The sequence below is a fragment of the Phalacrocorax carbo genome, chromosome Z (assembly GCF_963921805.1).
Source record: "Phalacrocorax carbo chromosome Z, bPhaCar2.1, whole genome shotgun sequence".
Lineage (NCBI taxonomy): Eukaryota > Metazoa > Chordata > Aves > Suliformes > Phalacrocoracidae > Phalacrocorax > Phalacrocorax carbo.
Window position 1 is genome coordinate 45222032 of NC_087548.1, and position 13951 is coordinate 45235982.

Consider the following 13951-nt stretch of genomic DNA (forward strand, 5'->3'; position numbering starts at 1 on the left):
GTTAAAAAACCCTCATACACACAGCTGTATCTACTGCAATACATTCAAATACACGTTGGAAAAGACCTCTAGGATCGTCAAGTTCAACCATCAGCCCAACAAATATGACTGCATCAGTTTGCTCAAGGCAAGCAGAGGTGTTCCAGGGATTTCTCAAAGCTTCCCAGATTCCCTATAAAACATGCATGTGTAGCCTACTTCATTAAAATGGAGCTTATGGGAATAACAGAAAACTTCCCCCAAGCTAAAGTTATGAGACTGGGACTGTTCACCTATGCAAAATCCTGGGTGCACGGTGTCTTATCTATGAACTATGAAGCTGATTCTAACCCTACTTGAGCAGTGAAGCCCAATGGGAAATACCTACTGTCCTTGAGAAGTGAGTTAACCAGGTCCTCTATCAGAAAGGCAAGTTGTCAAGTATTGTTGAAAGAATAGCACACACTAAAAAAAGCCTGTGTGTCAAGCAGGCTTACCAAATGACACACACTTTCCTGTTTTCTTCCTTTTCGTAGGACTGTTGAAAGTTCAAGCCCTTGCAATATCACCATAATCATACATATCCCCCAGTTATGCTTTTCACCCCTGCATACACCAAAATAGTCTCAGGAATGCTGCCAGCAGTCCCATGACTACGGAATTTTTTCCTTCTGATCCTCAGAAATAAACATGCTCCTTTGGTGATACCTTAGACATCTCTGCAACCATTATCATACAGTATTGGCGGCAAACATATATGTCACCCGCAGAGTAAATCAGACAACACACGGAATTCTTTAATTGCTAACAGGTTTCATTAGAGAATTATACATGGGTTTCAGAAAGTTATTATGGTCACTTTTTCCCTGCCAAAATTTTCAGCTTCTGAATTATCACCATTCTATACCTACACACGATTGGCTGTCTCTTCTCAGCTGGGAACACCAGAGAGGCTGTGAATTGCAGATTAGTTTTGGGACAGAGATCCAGGTCTTTTCTCTGCCTCATCAGACTTAGCTGCAGAAACTTAGTATCAAAGAAGCACAGGGCTTGTAAACCAAGCAAAACATGAGCCAGGCAGTGATAATTCCAATTACACTCATTGTTCCCAAAGATAAAAAAAAAAAATGCGTAAAGAATCTGATAAATCATACAACAATGAATTACATTTTATTAGCAAGGGCTGAAGGACATGAGTTAGTCTTAATATTATTCCCAAAGCATGTTCATTAAAGATATTATAATTTTCTGTCTTTCAAATATTCAGACACTTCATATTGTCAAAGCAGATGGTGAATCATGTTTAGAATTCAAAGAATTCATCTTGATTAATGTTCTTCTTATAACTTCAATGTAATTCCAGAAACTCTATCCAAATTTGCAACATATAAAAATGTTATATGTTACATATATATTATATGCATGTTAAAACAGTATAAACAAACCTATTTGTTTTGTGTGTATTAATTCTTTGTAGATTATGAATACATCATAAGAGTCTAACTCATGAGAATAAAACCTATAATTCATTGACAAGTTGAGGAAAATTATCTTTCAACATTTACAGCTGTTAGTTAGAATCAGTTAGGTCACTTAAGACATGTAATGTGTGTATCATGGAATTATGTGTTGAGCAGTATGTCCTCCTCTGGAAGCCCCAATGTACCTTTTTTGGAAAAAGTGTCATTTTACCGCTCTTGTGAATGCAGTGATTAGTACATAATCTGAACACCTTTTCAAGGAATTGGTTTTCACATTATATACTTCCACACAGTATACATTTTTGTTTTTAAAATCTTTGGCCTGTGTCATGCAGAAGATTCAGCTTAAACGTTAATTAACCCTCCTTGCATTCAAGGCTATAACTTACTAGAGAGATATTAAGTTAGGACAAAACTTACTCTTGAGTCCTGTGAAAGCAATGCTGAGTTTTGCTCTCTGATCTAGGTGCTTCAGGGTTTTTTCCCCTCCCCACTGGTGCTGACATGATGGACTGATTGCCCAGAAGAGGCACAGGGTGTAACAGAGATCCAGCACATGTTCTGTCAGCCTCCCCAGACACAGTCCTCCAAGCACTAATGAAAGGATTTTCACAAACAGTTGACCCAAAATGCCACTTTGAGTTCAAAAAGGGAACAGCTTTATTTTGGTAAAAAAACATACATTTATTTCCCTCATTAAGTCTGGCACAGTGGGTTTTATAAGTCACCAATCACGCTGATATCTCAACACCTCTAAAATTATTTATAGTCCTGGGGACTGCTCACTTTAGGTTTGGACCCAGTCACAGAATCACAGGATCACAGAATGGTAGGGGTTGGAAGGGACCTCTGGAGATCACCTTGTCCAACCCCCCTGCTTGAGCAGGCGCACCCAGAGCAGGGGGCACAGGAACACGTCCAGGCGGGTTTTGAATGTCTCCGGGGAAGGAGACTCCACAACCTCCCTGGGCAGCCTGTGCCACTGCTCTGGCACCCTCACAATATAGAAGTTTTTTCTCATGTTTAGCTGGAACTTCCTGTGTCCGACTTGTGCCCATTGCCCCTTGCCCTGTCATTGGGCACCACTGAAAAGAGCCTAGTCCCATCATCCTGACACCCCCCTTTAGATATTTATAGGTATTGATGAAATCACCTTTAGTCTTCTCTTCTCCAGGCTGAACAAACCCAAGACTCTCAGCCTTTCCTGATAAGGGAGATGCTCCAGCCCCCTGATCATCTTCATAGCTCTCTGCTGGACTTGCTCAAGCAGTTCCATGTCCTTCTTAAACTGAGGGGCCCAAAACTGGACACAACACTCCAAATGTGGTCTCACCAGGGCAGAGCAGAGGGGAGGATAACCTCCCTCGACCTGCTGGCCACACTCCTTTTAATGCATGCCAGGATACCGTTGGCCTTCTTGGCCACAAGGGCACATTGTTGGCTCATGGTCAGCACTCCCAGATCCTTCCCAACAGAACCACTTTCCAGTAGTTCAGCCCCCAGTCTGTACTGGTGCATGGGGTTGTTCCTCCCCAGCTGCAGGACCTTGCACTTGCTCTTGTATTTAATCAGGTTCCCCTCAGCCCAGCTCTCCAGCCTGTCCGGGTCTCGCTGGATGGCAGCACAGCCTTCTGGTGTATCAGCTACTCCTCCCAGCTTGGTATCATCAGCGAACTTGCTGAGGTTACACTCTATCCCATCATCCAGTTCATTGATGAATATATTAAACAGGACTGGACCCAGCACAGACCCCTGGGGAATACTACTAGTGACAGGCCTCCATCCAGACTCTGCCCCATTGATCATGACCCTCTGAGTTCTGTTGTTGAGCCAGTTCTCAATCCACCTCACTGTCTACTCATCCAACCCACCTCACTGTCCACTCATCCAACCCACACTTCCTTAGCTTGTCTGTGAGGCAGCTATGGGAGACAGTGTCGAATGCCTTACTGAGGTCAAGATAGAAAACATCCACTGTTCTCCCTTCATTGACCCAGCCAGTCACGCCATACTAGAAGGCTATCAGGTTGGTCAAGCGTGATCCCCCCTTGGTGAATCCATGTTGACTACTTCTGGTAACGTTGTCCTCTACATGCCTGGAGATGACCTCCAGGATGAACTGCTCCATCACCTTTCTGGGGATGGAGGTGAGGCTGACTGGCCAGAGTTTCCCAGGTCCTCCTTCTTGCCCTTTTTGGAGATTGGAGTGACATTTGCTGTCCTCCAGTCCTCAGGCACCTCTCCTGTCCTCCACAACCTTTCAAAGATGATGGAGAGTGGCTCAGCAAGAACATCCGCCACCTCCCTCAGCACTTGCGGGTGCGTCCCATCAGGGCCCATGGATTTGCAAGGATCCAGTTTGCATAGGTGATCTCTGACCCAGTATTTCTCAACCAAGGGGAAGTCTTCCTTTGTCCCAGTTTGTCCTCTCTTCTCTGGGGGCTGGGATGCCTGAGGGCCAGCCTTAGCAGTAAAGACCGAGGCAAAGAAGGCATTCAGTAACTCTGCCTTCTCTGCATCCTGTGTCACCAGGGCCTCCACCTTGTTCAGCAGTGGTCCCACTGTATCCCCAGTCTTCCTTTTACTGCTGATGTATTTAAAGAAGCCCTTCTTGTTATCTTTGACATGCATTGCCAGATTTAATTCCAAGTTGGCCTTGGCCTTCCTCGTCGCATCTCTGTGCACCCTGACAACATTCCTATATTCCTCCCAAATGGCCAGACCCTTTTTCCACATACTGTGAACCTCCTTCTTCCGCTTGAGTTTCTCTAGAAGCTCTTTGCTCATCCATGCAGGTCTCCTGGCTCCTCTGCCTGACTTCTTCCTCCTGGGGATGCACCAATCTTGAGCTTGGACGAAGTGGTCCTTGAATACTGTCCAGCTCTTTTGGACCCCCTTGCCTTCCAGAGCCTTAACCCATGGGATTTCTCCTAGCAGGTCTTTGAAGAGGGCAAAGTTGGTCCTCTTGAAGTCCAAGGTTGTAACCTGACCCATGGCCCTGCTCCTACCTTGCAGTATCCTAAACTCAGCCATCTCATGGTCACTGCAGCCAAGGCTACCCCCAACTCTCACATTCTCAACTAGCCCTTCCTTGTTTGTTAGGATAAGGTTGAGCAGCACATCTCGCCTTGTTGGATCCTCCACCACTTGCATCAAAAAGTTGTCCTCGATGCTCTTTAGGAACCTTCTGGATCGTGTATGGCTCGCCATGTTGCTTTTCCAGCAGATATCAGGATGGTCCATGAGGACCAGGGCCTGTGATTGTGAGGCTACTTCCAGCTGTCTGTAGAAGGCTTCATCAACTTCTTCTTCTTGATCAGGTGGCCTGTAGGAAACACCCACAACAGTATCACCCATGTTTGGCTGTCCCTTAATTTTTACCCACAAGCTCTCAACGTGTTCTCCTTCTACTCCAAGGCAGAGCTCGATGCATTCCAGTTGCTCCCTCACATAAAGAGCAACTCCCCCACCTCGTCTTGCTGGCTTGTCTTTCCTGAAAAGCCTGTAGCCATCCATGACCACATTCCAGTCATGCGAGCTATCCCACCATGTCTCTGTCACTGCAGTGAGATCATGGCCCTGCAACCGCACACAGTCCTTCCAGTTTGTCTCTGCCATGAGGTTTGGTGGTCTGAGCACAGTTCAAGAGCCAGAGATTTCTTTCAAACATTTTTTCAAAATGTTTTGAAATAGAAATGCTAACCCCACTACATCTACTCTCTTCCCTTCCAAAATGTGGAGTAAGTAACTTGACTAGTGAGAGTAAATAGCTTGACTAGTTCACAGCTCAGTTCCTAATTGTGGGAAATGTGGTGAATGTGCTGAAGAAAGCTGCGACAAAGAATTACACTTGTTTTTTTTTAAACTAATTCGGGATGCAATCACATTGCTTTTGAAATTAAATTACCTTTTATGATATTCTCAGCAGAGTTCCGAGTTTTTGGTTCCCAGATTCAGGAACCGGAAGGCAGTTAAGAACGTGGGAGATGACTTTGTCACACTTCATGCTAAGTTACTTTACATTCACTTTCAATCAGTGCCTCCTCAGACAGGTGTGGCTGTCACCTAAATACTGAGATAGTGCTTACTGGCCTAAAAGAGACAGAGAGTTTTACACAAATATTTCTGGCAGGCTTTCCCACTTATGTCCTCACCATCCCTGCATGAGGTTTCTCGTGGCTCTTGAATCAAACAATGTAGGGAGCGGAACCTCATATGGCTGCAGATTTTGGTGTTTTGGTGTTGTCTGGAAAAATTGCACAGGCTGCAGCAGAAGATTCCAGTGTATTCCCGTGGCTTCTTGTGGATGTGATGGATGCAGCTGGTGATGTGCAGGGGCACAGCTGGCAGGAGGGTGAAGGCTGCCAGCAAAGCCAAAGGGCCAGCAGCCACATCTCAGACGCCCTCTGCACCCAGGCAGCCCCAGAGGCTGGCAGCTGGTTCTGAAAACTGGACTTTGCCAGCTTTCTTCACCTTCTTGCTTAGGAAAGGGAGGATACATACTGCACGCTTGAGAGGTCTCCAGGTAATGAGTTTGGCACTGAGCAACCCATATCCTTCAGGACTGCAATTTTCTTTCTGACATACAGGGAGCTGGGGAACTTACAGCATCATAGGCCATTCTCTGCAGCCATTCTCCTCCAGTTATGTGTGAGAAGATTTTCAGCCTATCTGTCAGATTATAAAATATTCTCTAGACACTCATTTGCTTATATTCAGTCCTATCCTGCAGCAGTTTTTGTGCCGCTGAACCTTTTCTTTCAGTTTGCTAGTGGCAAGCCACTTCATATTATTAACAGTCATAGGTCTACAGGAAAATATTAAATTATGCATATGTTTACTTACACTCTTTGTTTACATTGTATTTGGAGATCAGAAAGTGAATAGATTTTTTTTTTTGATGATGATTCACTCCATTCCTCTTTCCTTTTGTTTACAAGCTGGAAGGGTTCACTCCACTGAGTATAATGAAACCCACACTCTCAGGAGCAACAAATAATTTTCTTGTGTCAGTTGAGAAAAGGTTCTTGAAAGCAAGAGTTTTCAGTCTCTTTATCCCATATTTGAATGACCGTATTAGGATTTTATCAGGCCAAATTGGTATCAAAGCATGAGGCCAAAATAAGACAACCATTGGTGTTCATGTGGAGGAGGCATTTTTCTGCTCTGGATGATAAGAATCACTGCAGCTGACATAATAGACTGGATGGAAGAAATAATCCTTTTAGGAGAAGACAGGCGAAATTAGATTGCAACACTCTTGATGTAGGAGTAATTCCATAGAAGAACATTCATATTTAGCAATTATATCAATGACTAATTCGTACAAGTGATGAGCTGGTAGCAATAGCCACTGAATCCCCACAAAATTTGATCCTAAGATCAGATGTCCATTTTTATCTTCATATTTGCTTCCAAAAAATATCTTCATGTGAGAGATACCTTTGGAAACCCAAAACTGGAAATGCTATATGTGTCTAGCTGAGATAAAACACAGCATCAGAGCTTCATTTTTATCGTCTTTGGTGTCTTTTAATATTCCTTTGTACTATTTTAAAATGTGCAACCAAGGAAAGATTACCAATTTTTTTTTCTAACTCTCCTGGAGCTTCAGGGACATCTCCACAGCCAATTTGCTTTACAGACTTACACATATGATATACTTAACACATTGATTTTGAAGAAACCACTTGGAGAAGAGCCTCCCTTTGTATTAATCAAAATACTGACAAAGTAGGACAGTGGCTTCAGCTGTTGGCTGCAGAAGCAACTAAAGCAGAAAGGACTTTCTTGGAAGAGGATAAAACTTAACCACAGCAGGGCCACACCAACACTCTGAACTGTACGGGGAAAAGTTTTAGTGTCAAGTAGCATATCAGGTGGTACTTCTGTTAACTCTTTGTCCTAATCAATGTGTAGCATTGGGGAAAAAACCCACCCAGCCAATAAATAACTGGTAACAGCACCTATGAAAGCCATCAGAATAAATAAAAAAAGACTGAGGTCTGCCAGCTTCCCAGGCTTTTAAATTCAGTTTCACACATATCTGCTTTTACACCACTCCTCTACCATGCTTCCTTACTCACTCTCACTTTTGTTTCCATTTATAACGTTTATAAACATTTATAACATTTGTTACTTACATACCACTGCTACTAGAGTGGAGGTGTGTGTGAGATCCTTGCTGCCATCACACTGCCTATGCTGTCTCTCTGTTAAACCCTTTTCCCCTGTCCTGTGAGTCTCTTGTTTCTTCAGACGATAACTCTCTGGAATACAGGAAGCCTTTTCCTCTATGTTGGTAAAACTTTTAGCTCAACTGGTTTTTAGGCACTATTGTTACAAACATAATAATTAACAAGGCAAGCCATATGTTCAAACAAGTTTGAAAGGAGCCAACCTCTAGTTTCAAACTATGCCTAAAATTGTGCACATCTTCAATCAAATGCATCTTCATCTTCAATCGTCAAATATAACCTTCAACTAATATGTAACAGCTTAGGTTGCTGTGCCAACAAATTGCCATACGCACATGTAGTGTTGATTTTTCTGGATCTAAAGATGAGGTCATTTTTTAACATGGGCTGATACTGTTCTTGAACAGTGTAACATCATAGTGTAATTGAAAAAGAGAATCTATGCACAAACTTTAATCTACTTAGATGCCACAGGATGGCGAAAATATTAGTTACAAGATAATCTAGTTACTAGGTAACTGGCATAGTAATTAGACTATTAACTAGGTTAGTTAATGGCAATACTAGTCACTCCAGAGAGCAATCTTCAGGGGTCTTTCATTTCTTTGTGGTCAGCCTCCTGTGATCAGCTGAAAGTTGATCTGTAATGATAGGTTGTGAATTGTAAGCAGTCAACTCAACTTGCTGGACTGAGTTGTGCCCTCTTCTCCATGTTTCAATTGTTCCTTCTATAGAGCAATTGCTCCAAATAATTGCCACTGCTGCCATGTTTGGCACCAAAATAAAGTTGGTGTGGTACCAGTGATAAGATTTTTGAAAAAGTATTTAGCAGTTACTTTCAGTATTTTTTAGTTTTAGAATTTGTCTTAAGCCTGATTGTTAAAGGTGTAAAACATTAATACTAATTAAATATTGCCCAAATAAGCTGTTATAAAAATACCCCTTTATGTAATTTTTTTTTTTTTGCCAAAGTTACAGTAATGTTTTGACACTAAGTTTTTCTTTTTAATGGCAAATAAGCTCCACCAGTGGAATCACAAGCAGGTAACTACTTTGCTCAGGTTTAAGGCTGAGTAATGCAGGCCTCTGATATTCATGTACATCAGGCTATCCACTCTTCACCTGATAATAGCAATCCAGAGTGTTTAACTGTAAATGGGAAGGATGATGATGATGTGCCACACTGTTTGCCTTTGGACAGCAACAGGAACTGGTATTTGTCAGAGAACAGCTCTTCTTTCAAGAAATAAATAGGTTTGAGGTAAATGTGGAGCAAAAGAGGTTCTGGTTTAGCTTTTTCAGGTAAGAACAATGCATTCCCTCAGTCACAGGAAATGGCTGCCACGTAAGCAAATAAAAGCAAGAACAGTCAACAATGCTGACAATCCACGATCTTTAAAAAAGCAAAGTTGATTTCAAGAGCTCTGTACATCACCATTGCATCAGTAGGAAACTTGTTCTATATTGAGTACTGAAAGCCAAAAAACCCACTAAGGCTGGTGCAGTGCAGCTTTTGCTTAAGCTACAGCATTCCTGATCAGAAAAAAAATACTGCTTTTCCAGTATTTGCAAAGTAATGTGTATTTTTATGGTCATTCACTCTTGTTTTTATATATATATCTGATCTTCTCAAGCAGAACTCATATAAATATTGGTTTCACCTGGCTTCAGAACACAGACTTAATCCTATCCCAAGTGATACACTGATTTCAGACTCAGCCTTTCCTTGATTACTGCAGATAGACCTAGCCAGAAAGGCCTTCCTAAGTATGGGTAGTGTGGCTGTAATCCTGAAAGAGAGGACCCTGTACTGGATCTGACTGGGTCAGAGATATTTTCTATTATCTTTCTACCAGTTCCAGTATGTTCCAATTATTTTGGAAAGACTGAGATCTCTAGCAGGTTTTGACACTTTAAAAACCATCTCAGTTAGACCTGCTCTGAGTAAGTTTCCATTTCACAACGGCAAGTAGGCATCCAAATGTCATATAGGCTCCCGACTCCAATGTTTGTGAGCCTCCAAACCCTTAAAATTTCTGTTCAGTTGTGATTTGAGCTCCTAGCTACCTAAATTTCTGCAAGGCAGTCTTTAAGACCACTTGGAGTAGATTTACTTTGCAACTGAAGCAGAGGTCCTTAAACATGAAACACATAGGTTAGGTCTGGAACCAGCACTTTCCAGCTGATTGCGAGGTGGAGACTAAGCTACTGAAGCAATATAAGGCAGATACATCGCTTTCAGGGTCCAAAATTCACCGCTGCACTGCTTTGAGTGGATATGCCTACATTTTCTGTTAGCGGGTATTCGTGAAACTGAAGCAAACCCTTCTCCTCAGGATTCTCAAACTACATTCCCAAATTCCCTGCCCAGCATACCCTGTCCAGTGGGGACAGGAGATCTGCACAATAGATGATCTCTGTGTTTCTTTCCCTGTAATCCAAGGAAAACAGCATCTGCTTGCAGGGAGGGAGCTTTGTTTGCAATTCTCCTTAGTTAGCAAGTATCTGAATCCAAATTTCCCACCTCCCTTGAAAATGACCCAGAAAATGCAAGTGGGATTTCAGGGAGAGATTCTCCCAATTTCCCCTCTCAGTGTTTTTCCACTTTGCGTAAATAGTTAAACGTTCGCGGGGTTAAGCTGTGGCTAAGGCGCTCACATTGGAAAGCCCGTTTGGAATCCCTGTTCTAATGAATATTTAATTACCCTGTCGTTACCAAACAAGCTACAGAGGCATTTCCATTCCCTCCTCCCCAGCTCCTTACGCCAGCTTCGTCAAGGAGCCTGGGTACCTGTGGACCAAGAATTTAATAAGCAGCAAGACTCACAAAACTGAGCACTACAAAGCTAAACTAGGTATTTCAAAGACCTTCCTTCATGGTCCCGATTTTAACAGCCGGCTACCATTCCTAGAAAGCTGCAGAGCTGATTAAGTGCTAGCACCCCTTGGATATTTTTGGTGGCTATTCCTTGTGCTGACAGTTTGCCAGCAGGAAGCACCCTTGGCTTGCCCGGGAGCCAGCTGACAGCGCCAGCACCCAGCCAGCTCCGAGGCACAGGAGCAGGGCAGCTATGCCAGCAGCTAATCAGCGATTAATTGCTCCAAGAGCTTAACCATTCTCTGCCAATCTAAATGACAGAAAAAAATACCTAATTAAATATGCGCTGTAAAAATACATCCTTTCACTCACACGCTGAGCTGCAGTCAGTGGGATTTTCTTAATGATTCTGTGATTTTGGCCGCCTCGCATTCCAATGACAGGGCCGCCGTTAGCGTGCAAAAAAAAAAACAAAACCAAAAGAAAAAAACCAAGGTGTGCTTCTCCAGCCCGTGATCTTAACGCGCCAGCAAAGCACGTTAACGAACGAGCGGCCAAGCAATGCTGACGCTGGAAACTGCCACCAGTGACCTCAGAAGGCCCGTTCCTGCTCTCTCCCCTCATCCCCCCCGCTCCCTGCGAGCGGGAAATTCAACCCGCAGCCTGCGCGACGACTGCCGCCCTCCCGGGCTGTGCGCCGCGCCGCTGCCGTGTGAGGGCGCGGGGCGGGGCCGGGTGGAATGAGGTCATCAAAAGGCGCCGCGACTGGGGTGGAGGGCGGCGGGTGCTCGGCGCGGGAGCCCGGCAGGTAAAGCCGTGGCCATTGGGCGGCCGCTCGCGCGCCCGGCGGGGTTGGCGAGGGAGGGGTCTCGGTAGCCACCCGGTTGCCACCGCCTGTCACCGTCAGAGACCTCCAGAGGCACCGCGTGGCCGGGGAGCCGGCCGGTCGGCGGTGAAATGGCCGCCGGTGGTGGCTGCCGGCGTAAGCTTGCCTCGTCCGTGCCCCCCCCTCCCCGCACCCCGTCGCCTTGTAAAGTTGCCCTTGTAACTAGACGGCTGCGGCCGGAGGGTGGCCAGCAGCGGGGCCGTGAGAACGCAGAATGGCAGGGCACGAGCAGCCAGCACGTACCTGTCGTCTCTTTTTTTTCCACGATACTTATGCAACCTAAATCGGTGTCCTTCTTGTAGGGCTCTGGTTTTAACTATAATTTTCTGAAAGAACTCTGAAAGTAATTCTCTTCAAGCTTCTCAATGCTGAGTAAAAAGTTTCTCACTGCTTAGTAACACGCTCCTCCGCTCGTTGGCCTCTTTAATGCCTGGAAATGTACAGGTGAAACCCCATAAATGGCATTTTGTAATTCATCTGAGGATTTCAGCTTAGCTGTGTGTTAGGTCCTTTGCTCAGGATCACGCTTAGTTGCGCAGAGGTCAAGTTGAGTGGCTGAGGTGGCTTGCCACCGTCAACATTGGAAAGAGAAGACTTTTGTTCTGATTGCAGACTTAAAAAAATAGTTCTTTTGCGTTGTAGGTGGTATTTATAAATGACGGCTGCATTGAGTTAAAAACAGTCATTCTATTTCAGCACAGGCTTCATTTGGACATTTCCTGTGTATGGATATCTTCTCACTTGCATGCTTCATCTTCTGAAAATCAGAAACACACACTCCCCCTTAATTGCACCCTCCTTGGTGCAGATGACACCAAGTTGGGTGGGAGTGTTGATCTGCTCAAGGGTAGGAAGGCCTTACAGAGGGACCTGGACAGGCTGGATCGATGGGCTGAGGCCAGTCGTATGAGGTTTAACAAAGCCAAGTGCCAGGTCCTGCACTTGGGGCACAACAACCCCATGCAACGCTACAGGCTTGGGGCAGAGTGGCTGGAAAGCTGCCTGACGGAGAAGGAGAGCAGCTGAACATGAGCCAGCAGCATGCCCAGGTGGCCAAGAAGGCCAACAGCATCCTGGCTTGTACCAGGAATAGTGTGGCCGGCAGGAGTAGGGCAGTGATCGTGCCCCTGTACTCGGCACTGGGGAGGCTGCACCTCGAGTACTGTGTTCAGTTTTGGGCCCCTCACTACAAGAAGGACATTGAGGTGCTACAGCATGTCCAGAGAAGGGCAGTGAAGCTGGTGAAGGGTCTGGAGAGCAGGTCTTATGAGGAGCAGCTGAGGGAGCTGGGGTTGTTTAGCCTGGAGAAGAGGAGGCTGAGGGGAGGCCTTATCGTTCTCTACAACTACCTGACAGGAGGTTGTAGTGAGGTGGGTGTTGGTCTCTTCTCCCAAGTTACTAGTGATAGAACGAGAGGAAGGGGCTTCAAACTGTGTCAGGGCAGCTTTAGATGGGATATTAGGAAAAATTTCTTTCCTGAAGGAGTGGTCAGACATTGGAACAGGCTGCCCAGGGAGGTGGTGGAGTCACCATCCCTGGGGGTATTTAAAAGGCATGTAGATGTGGCACTTCAGGGCATGATTTAAGAGGCATGGCAGTGTTGGGCTGACGGTTGGTCTTGATCCTAGGGGCCTTTTCCAACCTTTATGGTTCTAAGTTTCCCTGTGCGTTTTGAGCAGAAATAAAATGTAAGGTAGTTTTGCACCTCTTTAATGCTGTTCAGCATCTCCACAGAATCACTGTGTGGTTGGAGGGGACTGCTAATGATCATCTAATCCAATACCCCAGCTCAAGCAGCGTTAGGTATAGCAGGTTGCTCAGCAGTATGTCCACATCAAAATAATTTTGTAAAATAAAAAATTTAAAATTCCATCCTTACACAAATGGGTTTTCTATAAACATAGTAATTGTAGATTTATGGGCAGTGTAAGATGTTTAGCTCTACGTATTTGGGTTCTGCTTAATGTTTTAAGTAGTTGGTCACTACTGTACTACAAAGAACAACTAATGGACTGAAGAGAGTTTATAGGGAATATCAGGATGCTCTTCCTGGCTCATTTACTGATAGTGAGCTATGCTTCTGTCTCAATCTTTTCTTCAGAAATGTTTTTTTTTGGGGTGGAAAGGGACTTTGAATTTTTTGTGTTTCCCTTTTTATTTCAGCTGAAAGGAGTTTTATGTCTTGACTTGTAATTTCAACTCAGGGGAAGCAACTTCCACTGCTGCTAACTTGTAGTTGGTAAAGAAGGTCTTCCATTATGCTGATTATTTCTATAGTTTAGACTTAAAAGGAGGCTTCTGGAAAGGCACCCAGGTGCTTTGTCAAGGGTTATTACCAATTGAATTAGCTTTTACATCGAAGCCTCACTATGATGTGTGCTGGTTCTCTTGTGACACAGAGTGAGGTCTGCAAGCTCTTTTGTATGGATTGGTTTACAGTAGTTTAACAGTAGTGACTGTTTCTGTTAGTTTGTTTAAGCCTTACTTTCATCTACAGAACAACTCATTCCTGCCTTAGAAAGGCTTAAATTGGCTTAGCTATTTGTGTTAAGTATACGGAATAAAAATCAGTGTGTAATTACTGAAAATT

The 13951-nt window shown here is 44.3% G+C and overlaps 1 protein-coding gene across 15 annotated transcripts in view; it reads left to right on the plus strand.

The window, feature by feature from the left end:
• Positions 1-11217: 11217 nt before the first annotated feature.
• AOPEP (aminopeptidase O (putative)) overlaps positions 11218-13951 on the plus strand; it is a 199598-nt gene continuing 196864 nt past the window's right edge. For 13 of the 15 annotated variants that reach the window (XR_010370734.1, XR_010370735.1, XR_010370736.1 and 10 more), the window contains exon 1: positions 11218-11283. The gene's annotated coding sequence lies outside the window, so the exon portion shown is untranslated. The remainder of the gene's footprint in view (positions 11284-13951) is intronic. The other 2 variants (XM_064439348.1, XM_064439360.1) reach the window with 2 other exon arrangements.